Source organism: Triturus cristatus, chromosome 9 (genome assembly GCF_964204655.1).
Source record: "Triturus cristatus chromosome 9, aTriCri1.1, whole genome shotgun sequence".
Taxonomy (NCBI): Eukaryota; Metazoa; Chordata; class Amphibia; order Caudata; family Salamandridae; genus Triturus; species Triturus cristatus.
The window spans coordinates 831,501,914-831,514,096 of record NC_140592.1 but is presented as its reverse complement, the minus strand read 5'-3'; positions in this window follow the sequence as shown (position 1 = coordinate 831,514,096).

The following is a 12,183-nucleotide window of genomic DNA, read 5'->3' as shown; positions in this document are numbered from 1 at the left end:
GCAATGGCAGGAGCGTCAGAACCTGAGTTGCAATATGCCCGTACACTCTGTGGGGATGGATGGAACCACATCAACTGCCCTGGCTAACAAATCTTAAATTTAAAATTGTGGAATGACAGACAAGTCAATTATGAGTACAAAGGCAACACCCCAGAGATGAGTGTCTCCTCAATGGTGCTCCAACTCTATGTATCACCCACAGGTCAACAAACTCAGTTGGGTGAGAACAAATACTGTGAATATCAGCAAGTATGTTACATATGGCAGTATACTTGAATGTTGACCAAAGTTTCAGGACCAACATAGGAAGAAGTATGTGGAAACACAATGGGCACGATTCACAAAGGTAAACTGAGACAAAAGTCTAACTTTCAACTTTCTGTATTCAAAAGGGCATTTACGAGTAGTAAAGTTAGACTTTTGTCTCAGTTTAACTAAAGTTTTTGTCTCAGTTAGACCTAAGACCACAACTTAAGTTAAACTGAGACAAAAGTCTAACTGTACTACTTGTAAATTCCCTTTGTGACTACGGAAAGTCATAAAGTTAGACTTTAGTCTCAGTTTAACTTTGTGAATCGAACCCATAGTGTGGAAACACAATGTGGGGCATGGCATGTCAGTTAGGGCCCAGATAAGTCTATATCTCAATCCTGGATTATAAAGGGACGCCAACACTCCAAAACACACATATGTTCTAGCAAAGATGACTGTCAATGTCCCCGAATACATGTAGGCAGACAGAGGCAATGTCACAGGTGTCAGCAATGTGACCTGTTCCGTGTAATCTGTAGCCCACATGTAAAGCATATGTATCCAGCAATGTGACACACACAAAGCCTAACATAATGCTGCCACACATCAGTCATCAACATAGATTAATAAACCAGGACAAGGCAGCACAGTGTACTCAGGATACTATTCTCAACATTAATTTACCACAGCAATGATTAGGAATGCAAGGCATGCGACTACACAATCCCCTACAATACTCCTACACATACACATGAAAAAAATATGTATTGTGTCGACTTATGTAGTATACAGTTCCTTGTAACAACATCAGTGTGTTACACATGAACATGGCCCACATTGCAATAAATATGTGTTAAGAAAAAATGCACCATGACAACTTCTCTGCCAAAAACAATAATGGAATGCTGACATGTAATAGCAAAACAATCCATGTGACATGTGTGAACCGAACCACATTTATGACCCAAAATCACATGGGCAAGTAAGTGTACAATTAAACAGCTGTGTTAATGTCATGTAGGCCACGAATGCCACCTGTGGTTTACCATGGATGTATATATGTGTCAGTGTAATATATGTGTGCTATGTCACTAGCTTCCTAGGGAGGACCAACTAGCCAAATATCAGATCCCCAACCTGTCACTTCACACATGTAGTGGAAGCACATAGCATAGAGTGGTCAGGAGCATGTCAAAATATCCATCACAGAAATCCCCAGTATCAACATGATAGTCAGGATGTAGAAGTGTATAATGTATCAGACCATGCTCAATATTTACCAATACACAGAGTAATGGAATAGACATGTAAACCTTTGACAAACTGTTAGAGTAACGCATATTGTGAAATACCGTAGGAAATGTGAATGACAATGTCACTACACAGAACACACATGGACCGTACTGTAACAGTGAACCAATGCCTTGACAGTTGTCCTTTCTATATTTACTTTCAGCTGGCCAAGGATATGGTCTCCAGCCATGGGGCATGACCCCATTTGCACATCCCTAAACTGAGCCGGAGAAGAACTATAACCAGGCACTCTGCAAGACCTGCAATATTGTAGAGAGAACCTTTGGTGTGCTCAAGTCCAGGTTCAGACGTCTCGACATGTCAGGGGGGAGATTGCTGTACTCGCCCCCTAATGGTGTGCAAGATTACATTTTTCTGTGCCATTCTGCACAATTTTTGTGTGCAGACCAATGGCTAGTGGAATGAGGATGATGAAGATGGTGGAGACATCCAGAATACAGTGGCTGGCAATAGATGACACACACACATTGTGCAACATTTCTTCACCTGAAGCACATGTGCTGGGATGGAGCATCAAGTAACATTTTATGACAGTTCAACATACAAATAGATATTTGAATCCATTATTTTTGTTTGTGTTTATGTTACAGTCCCAGTAAACATCAACTCATCCACATTATGTCAACTAGAAGTATGCCTCAGAATGTTACACTGGTGTCATCAGATCTATTCAGCAACATGGGGCTATGTCAAACATCTATCAATTGCACATATACCGAAAATCAACATAAGTTGTGTAATGTATCAGAGGGACAGGCCAGGCCTGCCACATTTCAAATTCCTAATTGATCCTCACTCTCCCTAGCACTTGAGCAGTGCAGAGCTGCAGAGTTAGCAGTCTTGGTGTGTTGTGCAGCAGGAAAGTGCACAACAGATGTTGTTCAGTAAAGTTCTAAACACAAACCACAAACTACTATACCTGAAAATTTCTGAAAAATGTAGTGTGTCTGGCCAATGTGTGACCATGCAGAATGACTGCATCTCACTGGAACTCATCTCGTTGCACATACCATCAGACATAAAGAGTGACAGTTGTCATGGATAAAGGCTTGGTGTCATGCATGTAAAAGCTGTCACTTCTAAAGAGCACATATACACGTGTGGCACCACACAAAACACAGGACACTTGACCTTTTTACTTGCTACATAGTCACATAAACCACATCAGGCTACAGTAGAAAAAAGGACACATTTGCCATGTATGGCATATCAAAGGAATGAGGAGCAAACATAACAGAATGAGCAGATCACGTTGTACAGTCAGCAAATAGCCAGAGCAGTATTAAGTTGTATGGGTAAAATGCAAACATCTGAACACTTAAAGAATACTGAGATGTAAAGAATTGAACATCACAGGCATGGTTAAGTTGCGCACCATGAAGCATCACAGGGAATAACACAACATGATTCCTGCACATTAGGGCTACTACACAGAGTGCACTTGAGGGGCTAATGACAATAAAGTAGCTTTTGGTGTTACATATCTGGGTCACTAAATACTTTACATGATGTCCTAAGATTGGAGATAAAGGGGCATACATTGGCAATGCCACACAGTGCATTGTGCATGTGCCACACATCCTGTTACCAACACAAACTCAAGAGAACAGATGTGTCTGGACCAATAAATCATATGTTGGAGTGGGCTACTTTAGTGTGCTAATTGATGTCTGTCCAACCATCACAAGTGTCACATTGGCCCAACAGGACACCCATAATATCTGTCAAGTACATAGGTCTGCAGTATGCCACAAAACCAGCCAGTCTCTGTGCTTCCCTGAGTGTGGATTGCATCCATAGGCAAACCAATGTCAGAAATGCAGAGTTATTGCTTGAATTTTATTATAGTGCAAGGTGGAGTATACAACAGCATTGTTCATAGCCATAGAAATGCAATTACATTGTGCGAAAAGATGCCTACTCTGCAGCTACCTATAATCACCTAACCATACTACAAACAAAAAAGCCAAAAATTATTTGACATGTCTACACATCACAACATGTATGTGTTCCTCATAAAAATATTAACTATCAATATGTAACCACACAGAAGACATACACACACACACATGCACACACACACGCACACACACACACACACAAACACACACACACACACATACACACAGGTGTTTTTTTGACAATACACACATCAGAAGATATTAAGCTGTCAGGTGAGACAAGAGGAGCAAGGGAAGTTAGGCCCAAGCTGTGTTCCCCTGCATTGTAAAAATACCTACTTTGTATTCCAGACAAGAAGCCAGTTGCATGGGTCAAAAGCCAAGCATGTTCCCATATACGCATCGCATGGCAACCGTTGTATTGCTCGTAATCTGTGCATTGGAGACAATGCGTTGATAAACGTAATGGGATGAATGTGTCTTGTGTCATGCACGCTTTGGCCTATTTGTATGCCGATGCATCATAAAAAACTATGAAAATGGCATAAACCTGTTCACTGTACAGAGGAAATAAAACACTGGGTGAATCAGGCTACAGACAAGTAAGTGTTGGTGTTACTTTCACTTTCTTTTACAGTGTGTTAGTTTTTGCTTGGTGTTGGAGGAGTTTTGGATAGTGGCTGGTGGTTGATTGATAACTATTCTATTGTATTGTCTGTGTCTGCTCGATCTCAGTTTGTTCCTAAAATATGTCTTTTGTATATTTGTGGTCAATTGTATTGTATTTTGTCATAGTATTGTGTGATGTGTGTCTATTTTGTGGTTTTTGAAATTAGGAGTAGGGGTTGGAATAAGGGTTTATTTTGGATTTTTTCTGTGTTGGGTTTAGGGATGCCTGGGAAGGGAAAGGAAAAACACATGTCGGAGGGAGAGTTAGGGGGGCTGCTATGACTGCTGGCCCATTTTGATCCTAAGATGTTGGCAGCTGGGGGTAGAGTCATACAGGGAGACCTCCCCAAGGAATGAAAGCTGCACTGGGACAGGGTGAGATGGCCAGGCATTTTGGAATGGAGTGGACCATGCATCATCTCCAGCATCACTGGGCGGACGAAATGCGAAGAGACGCCAACATGATTGAGTATCTGGGACTGGAGATTAGCGGACCCATTGGCAGGGAGTCTGTGTACCACCTACATGTAGATGTGTAACTATCACAGTAGAAAAATTGCTTAACATTCAAGGGACAAATGATTTACTACATGGTTCTCTCAAATCCTCAAAAATGAGTCTTCCATATGTACATTACACATGCTTTTATTTAAAAAAATGCCCTGACCTCGCATACATGTTTGTGATGGCCATGTACCTAACATTGTATGACCTGGCACAGGTGAGGGGTGAAGATTAATGTCATGTTGAAGCTCCTATCATGTATAACTTCCCAAGTGTGCTGCCTTGTTCAACACATGGGTTTAGATGTTTGACCATTCCATTTTGCGATTCGCAGATTGCAACATTTTGTGACTCACAATTTGCCACTCGCAAAATGGAATTTACAACAGTGTCTCAGACACTGTTTGCAATTCTTAAAGACCAACCTCATTAATATTAATGAGGTAAGTCGCAAGTTGCGACCCCTTAGGAATCTCACATATCACAGGGATGGTGGCCTGCTGGGGACAGCGGACCACCAGGTCTGTGTTTGCTTTTTAAATAAAGCAACTTTTTTTCCAAATGCAGCCCATTTTCCTTAAAGGAAAATGGGATGCGTTTAAAAGAAAAAAATTAAAAGTTTTCTTTTCATTTTTTAAGGGCAGGCAGTGGTTCGTGGGACTCCTGCCTGCTCTTTAAACAAATGTTCATATGCATTCACAAAGAGGAAGGGGTTCCCTGGGGACCTCTTTCCTTTTACGACTGGCTTACCACCTACTTGAAGTAGGTGGTAACTACGATTGTTTTGCAACTGCATTTGCGGTTGCAAAACAGTCTTGCATACCAGTGCGACTCACTATTAGAAGGGATGCCCTTGGCACGCCCTTTCCTAATAGCGACTCACTAACCCTATTTTGCCAGTCGGAAATAGGGTTTATGTATACCTCAACCCTTTTTAGTTGTCATAAACTGACCGATTTCCTGTTTGGGACCACTAAAAAGGGTCGTCATCTGGCCCATGATTACAGCTTTACTTGGCCATGGAAATCAGGAATTTGAATGTAGGTGATGCTTATAGGACTAAGATGTATTGTTGCTTCCAAGCCATGCACCTTGCACCGTGTTGCAAGTTTGCATGCTTTGCAGCTACTCAGCACGCTGTACAACAGTGACATGATGATTAGTCTGATCTATTTCTGACAACGTTGCATACGGGTTTTGGCTGTCCTCTTCTATCCCAGCATTACATTGCCCTACTACATTGCCGGCCTCAGGCTAATGGCTTTGCTCCAAGTGACATGGTGAAAGTGGGATGGAGAGCCATGCACAAAACAGTTACATGCCTGAGGCATACAACAGGCATGTGTTTTGTGATTTGTCAGGTCATTAACATATGGCCACCTCTGCCATGAAAGGGGACTAGTTCCATCTGATATGTACAGATAATTCACATATGTGTGTCCAACCTCTTGGAAATTACAAAGCTCTGGGATGTCATAGTACTGTTCATAATATATGTACATGGTGTATTTGCACAATTTACAATGCAATGTTCAAATTTTTGTCTTGTAGGTGGACAAGAACCCTACACCAAGGGCGAGATTGACAGATTATGTGATCCCAACAGGATCCCAATGCTACCAATAAGTGTTATGAATACATGGTTGTAGCTTTGTACGGTTGCTGTGTGGTCCATGCTAGCAGCATCATTGTGAATTTGATGTAGATGTATAACTCACAGGAAACCATTTGCCCTCAGTGTACTTGAACAACGGATCTTTTTCACACAATGTACTCTCATGGACAGGATGCAAAATGTAACATACAACTCATAGCACACACATGACAAATATTGATTAGTCAAATGTTGAAGCCAAATGGAATTTCCTGCCATAACTTGTATGGAAACGGCATGCTTGGCTATGACACTATTTGAGTTTGGCACTGGTGTTGATGAGATGTAACACGTTGTCCTCACAGCTGCAATGAGTAGAAAAACAACACTCTTAGGTATGCAGAGATAGGGAAAGTGTGTGTACAAATGCCACAAACCTCATTGGCACTAGCCAATGCTCTTATATGATACATACATTCAGCCTCTCCTGCATCCAAATATAAATATGCAATAGGCGGGGTCAGACATCAATACTTATCGACACTTAAGATGGTTAGTTGCCCTTACTTTTACCTGCTACAGTGATTGATGTTATTAAGCCTACATGGTCATCAATTGTGTGACTGGGTCAACAGGATAACATGGATAAAGAAAAAGGTGCCCCCTAGTATAATTTGAGGTCCTAGAGGAGGGGGAAATAAAACAGAAAATATATGCAAAACCTCTACCTGACCTATATTTCTTTAATGTCTCATACGAATTGTGCTGGGCCCCTTATATAGAACACAAAAGAACAGTTGCTCTCAAATATCTATGATTAGATACAACCATTTTTATAAAAATCATAGTTTCTTTATTATTTTTTTAATTTTTTTCTCTTTATAAAAATTCATTCACAAAATGCAAAAATGTATACAAATTCATAATTAAATTCTAAGATTCAATAAGTCAACATCCTATGACTCGTGAAAAGATTCAGAAATGTGCATCGTTATTATGTCAAGATCATACCCCTACATACTCTACCAATAAAAACAAAATCACTCACTCCTATACATACCAATCATTCATACTATCACCCACAAGTATGAAATAAAATTGCAGATTGTATAACAGATAAAAGGAACCGTACATGAATGTATCAACAAATCATTTATGTTGTAGACATGTGTCAAGGATTTTCAACTTTGTCAAATCAGACAAACATTGTTTTCTCTTCTTTGTTATCTGATCTAAAGATTATAGTCTACTTTTTTATCCTTTTTATTGGATCTTCTCAATAGATCGGTTCCTTAGAGACGATGGTCTCCTTAGACATGATGGTCGACGTACGTTTCGGTGGAAAGAAAAATACACTTTTGACACCACCTTCTTCAGGACCAAAATTTATACAGTGCAAATGTAGAGTAGGATGGGGAAGTATCTGTGAACAGAAGGGAAATTCGTATGAGACATTAAAGAAATATAGGTCAGGTAGAGGTTTTGCATATATATGGGTCAACAGGGTAACCATTATAGGCAAAGCATTCTTCCAATTATAGATACTGCAAATGTTGTAATAGTGCAAACATATTCCTACCCATTGATATGACTCGTGTTTGAGGACATATGGCATGTCAAAAGCTGTAGCTGTAAAGTTAATAGCACTATATCTGTAGTTTCTTCAATTCACAATGTAATACCTTTCCCCAAGTTAGGGCTGATGTATTCTAGCCACAGGGGTACATGGGCATCCTGCAGAGTAGTTCATGTCATTCGAATGAGAAACGGAGTGAGAGGAAAACAAATACACAGATGGCAATGAGGGTATAATCAAGTAGGCCTGCGAATTGCATTAACCATGGTGTAGGGCTAATCATTTCCATTGAATCATGCTGCAGTTCCACTAGTCGTTACTCGAAGTCCCTCACGAGTCAAATGCAAAAGCATTGAAATTATTCCATCAAGCTGCAGTTCCATTAGTAATTACTAGATGTCCCTCATGAGTCAAATGCAAAAACATTGAAACCCTGAGCTGAGAGCTAACACTATAAATTCTACAAAGAGCTGAACTGCAGCTTCATGAAAGGGTTTCAATGCTTTTGTATTTGACTCGTGAGGGACATCTAATAACGACTAGTGGAACTGCAGCTTGATTCAATGCTTTTGCATTTGACTCGTGAGGGACACCTAGTAACAACAAGTTGAACTGCAGCTCTTTGTAGAATTATTTTGATATCGGATACTATAATATTCACTGCCCACTGCTAATCTTATCCCATAATGCTTTGCAGGGCCTTTGTTTGGGATTGTATTTTTGCCCATAATAACTGTGCTTGGGGTGATCCTAAGGGAATGGAGCCACCACTGAATCGTTCAGCATGATATGCTCTTTGTGTTCAAGGCATCTGCTTGGTTCTCCCCCTAGGTTAGGAGGGACCCCAAAATCATCACCCTTCTCATTGCCTGATATTTTTCAATTTCAAAGTTCACTTTTGTTAATTGGTTATATGCTTTTTAACATGTAAAGTTGCTTTATCGAAGCATTTGTGGGTGCAGTTTAGAAGTGGTCTCCGCTACGTGGTGGAGCAGATTTTTTTGCCTGACTACGTGTTTTTCATGGAATGTGTAGTTAACAAATCTACGCAAACTCCGAGAGCGGAGCGGAGTTCATTGCCCAGGGTTAGTTACTATCCATGGGAGTGGCTGCGTAGTTAACAAATCTATGCAAACTCCAAGAGCGGAGCGGAGCTCTTTGCCCAGGGTTAGTTACTATCCATGGGAGTGGCGCCCACCTGGCGGGAAACTGGAATCAACCTTCCCATTGACTACTTGCTAAGTGTGGCACTCATTGCATGTGAATTTGGACAACTACTTGCTAGGTTAGGTGAAAATTGGTCTCGCATTTCCCAATCCCCTTAGCATGTGTATCTTGATTGATGGGTGTCTGGCCTGGTTCCTCAAAATGTATATATGTGTACATTGTACATTTGATGGCATGTGTGGTTATGCTCACACTCAATGCATGTGAGCATTATCAGGGGGAGAGGAACACATTGACCCTACATATGCCAGTGTGTTTTACTACACCATTAATCAATTCATGCAGGACCCAATTGACTGTGTAGTTCCAGCTCGTGCTAACTGACATCCAAGGTGTAGCACTGAGCTTCTACATCCTTCAGAACTGATGCTATACTTGAGGAGTCTGGTCATTAATATTTGTATGTTCTCAGTGGATGCCTTATGATGGTACTCCTATGTTAACTTCAGTTTGAGCTTTGAGAGTGACATATGTGCATAATGACATTGTCAAGATACCTGAACAAGGTATATGTGGATGTGTGAGCATGTGTTAGTGGCTTATACGAGTTACAGATCTAACTAATAGAGTTCTGTTATTGTGTGATTAGTTGACCTATTTAACTGTGTGTCATTCAAGGTAACAATGCTTATTGTCACACCATGATGTTCAATAGTTGAAAGGGATTTGCCACATATTGTTATGGCAGGGTAGATGCATGGTGCTTGCACGTGTCAGACCTGAGCATGAGATAGGGACAGTAGCACACTCATCAAGAGATGCTGAGAAGTGCATTTTTATATATACACATCCACCATGGTCTAGTTCGTCCTGTCTGCAACAGACATACAACACGCAGGTTCATTTTAGTGTTTCTATTTACAAGTGTTCCAAGGATAAATGAGCTAGTGGAATTCCTTGCAGCTACAACCCCAACATTATTTGAGTTATATGATGTCCAGGCAGAGTCCATGGGAGATACATGTCATGTGACATGTTGAGGAGAGGAGTGTTCCAGTAAGGAGGAGGCCCAAATTGCCAGTAGGGAAGGTAGGCCCCATCAACAGTCCATAAATGGGTAGGTTCAATAGGTAGATAAGCAAATAGGGGACAGTACTAGTTGACACGTGCATTGGTATGATCATAAACACAGGTCCAATGAGAAACTGGCCAAGTGGCACAGACAAATGTACAGGTTCGTTGGTGAAAATGTAGGAGTCCACATCTTTGTCCTCGGAGGTGTGTGGTGACTCCCCTGGGTGGGTGGGTTATGGTGAAAGAGGCAAGTGGATTGCCTGTCCCCAGCATCATTTCTCTGTGCAAACAAGGAAGGCAGCACAGCACTGAGAAGGACCTGATGGTTTGCCAGCACGGCAACAACATCGCAGTGTAAGGCATCCATTGTTGCAATGTAGGAGCCCTGCTTCCATTCCATAGATTCAAAGATGGTGTGTATCATCCCCAGCTGGTTGGCAACCTCATCCACCAATTGCCGCTGGACTCCTACCGCACACCACTGGAAGTCAACTTGGGGGTCCTCGGAGTCCAGGTCTGGGCTTGGGCTGGCATATGGGGTATATGTGGTAGTAGGTGGATCCTCTGTGATGCTGTTGGCCCTTCCCACAACCAGAGATGAGGAACCTAAGGCAGGCTGACATCCTCAGCAGGTTCCTCATCCAAGATAGGCAGCTGGTCAGAAGGTTTTGGTTCTCTGTCTGAAATTAAATAGAGATATGTTACTGAAGATCTACATTAGATGTTGATGTTATATGTTGACATGAGTTATCTGGCTAATGTACAGACTTTATTCTCATTCACTTTCAGTTCAACAATGATGCATAGGACATTTGTTATTAATAGCTATTGAGGCCAAGTTGCACTGTAGTTGCCTTTCAGATGGCAGTATCTCTACATTGTTCACACGGCCACTGTGTAAAGCATATCTTTTTGTATCAAAACACACATTGCAACACACCTACACACCGCCTTGGGCTACCATGCATGTGCAAGTAAGTTTGGGTAAGGTCCACATCTGCCTTGGTGATTACCTTACTTTTACATGATGGTTATACTGATTGTGGTTTCACGCATTGACAATACTACTGTGGACATTGCACCACTGTGGATTCATGTGGCCAAGGGATCAATTTTTTACACTCATAGACACAACTCTACACAGCTAAAAACCTTGCTACATTACAGGTATGCGTTAGGGGATGTACTCACCATGGGTTTCCAAATTTTGTATACTCATGTGATTTAATTGCACATGCAGTTGGCTCCGTAATTGTGGACAGTGGGCACTGTGTACTGACTCTGAGGGGATGGGCACTGTCAAACTAGGTTGATTGCTAGCACTGATGCTCACCCCTTTTCATCATTGCCAGAGTTAGTTATCTGCACAGTATCACACTTTTGGGGCATATTTACAAGGACCTAACTCCGCCTCAGCGTATCTTTTTTGACGCTGCAGTGTTTTTTTAGCGTCATATTTACAAAGTGACGCTAGAGCCCCTTACCGTCACTATTTTCACTGCTAGCAGCTATTTTGTTTAATGCCAGAATTGCTAGCTGCATTTCCCAGTAATTATGTGCAATGTAGGCAATCATGGATCATCTGGGCCTCTTCATCAACGTACTTGAAAAGTACCCTGCAGTGCTTGTGACTCCTTCATCTTCCAGCATTCCTCCATCAATGAGCGCTTCCAGAATGGGACATATGCTAATGGCCTACTGGTTGATAAGTACACTTCAAACACATTACATATCACATGGCAGTCAATTATGTAGGAATGCGGTGACATATCATTTTTCGGTTGAAATAGACAATGCATATGTTGTTGATGTGGGCCTATATAGTTGTGTCATGCTACATGGCATATGCGCAACACTTTTCTTGCAAGCCACACATGTTGAGAACGCCTATGCCACTGTGCGCCACATGTACAAGTGAACTGTGCTGATGGACTCTCACTTTTCATGATGCTCTTGTGGGGGTGCCCCCCAAATAAAGTCAATGTGGCAATGCAGTCTGTCAGCATGACATTTCATGGCCCCATTGGTATGCCATAATCTATGCCAGACCAAAGTGCAGATCTCATTCACCCTATGTTAAGGATGTCTACTATGGGCCTTACGGTGGGTGGCCTTTCACATCCAACAACAAA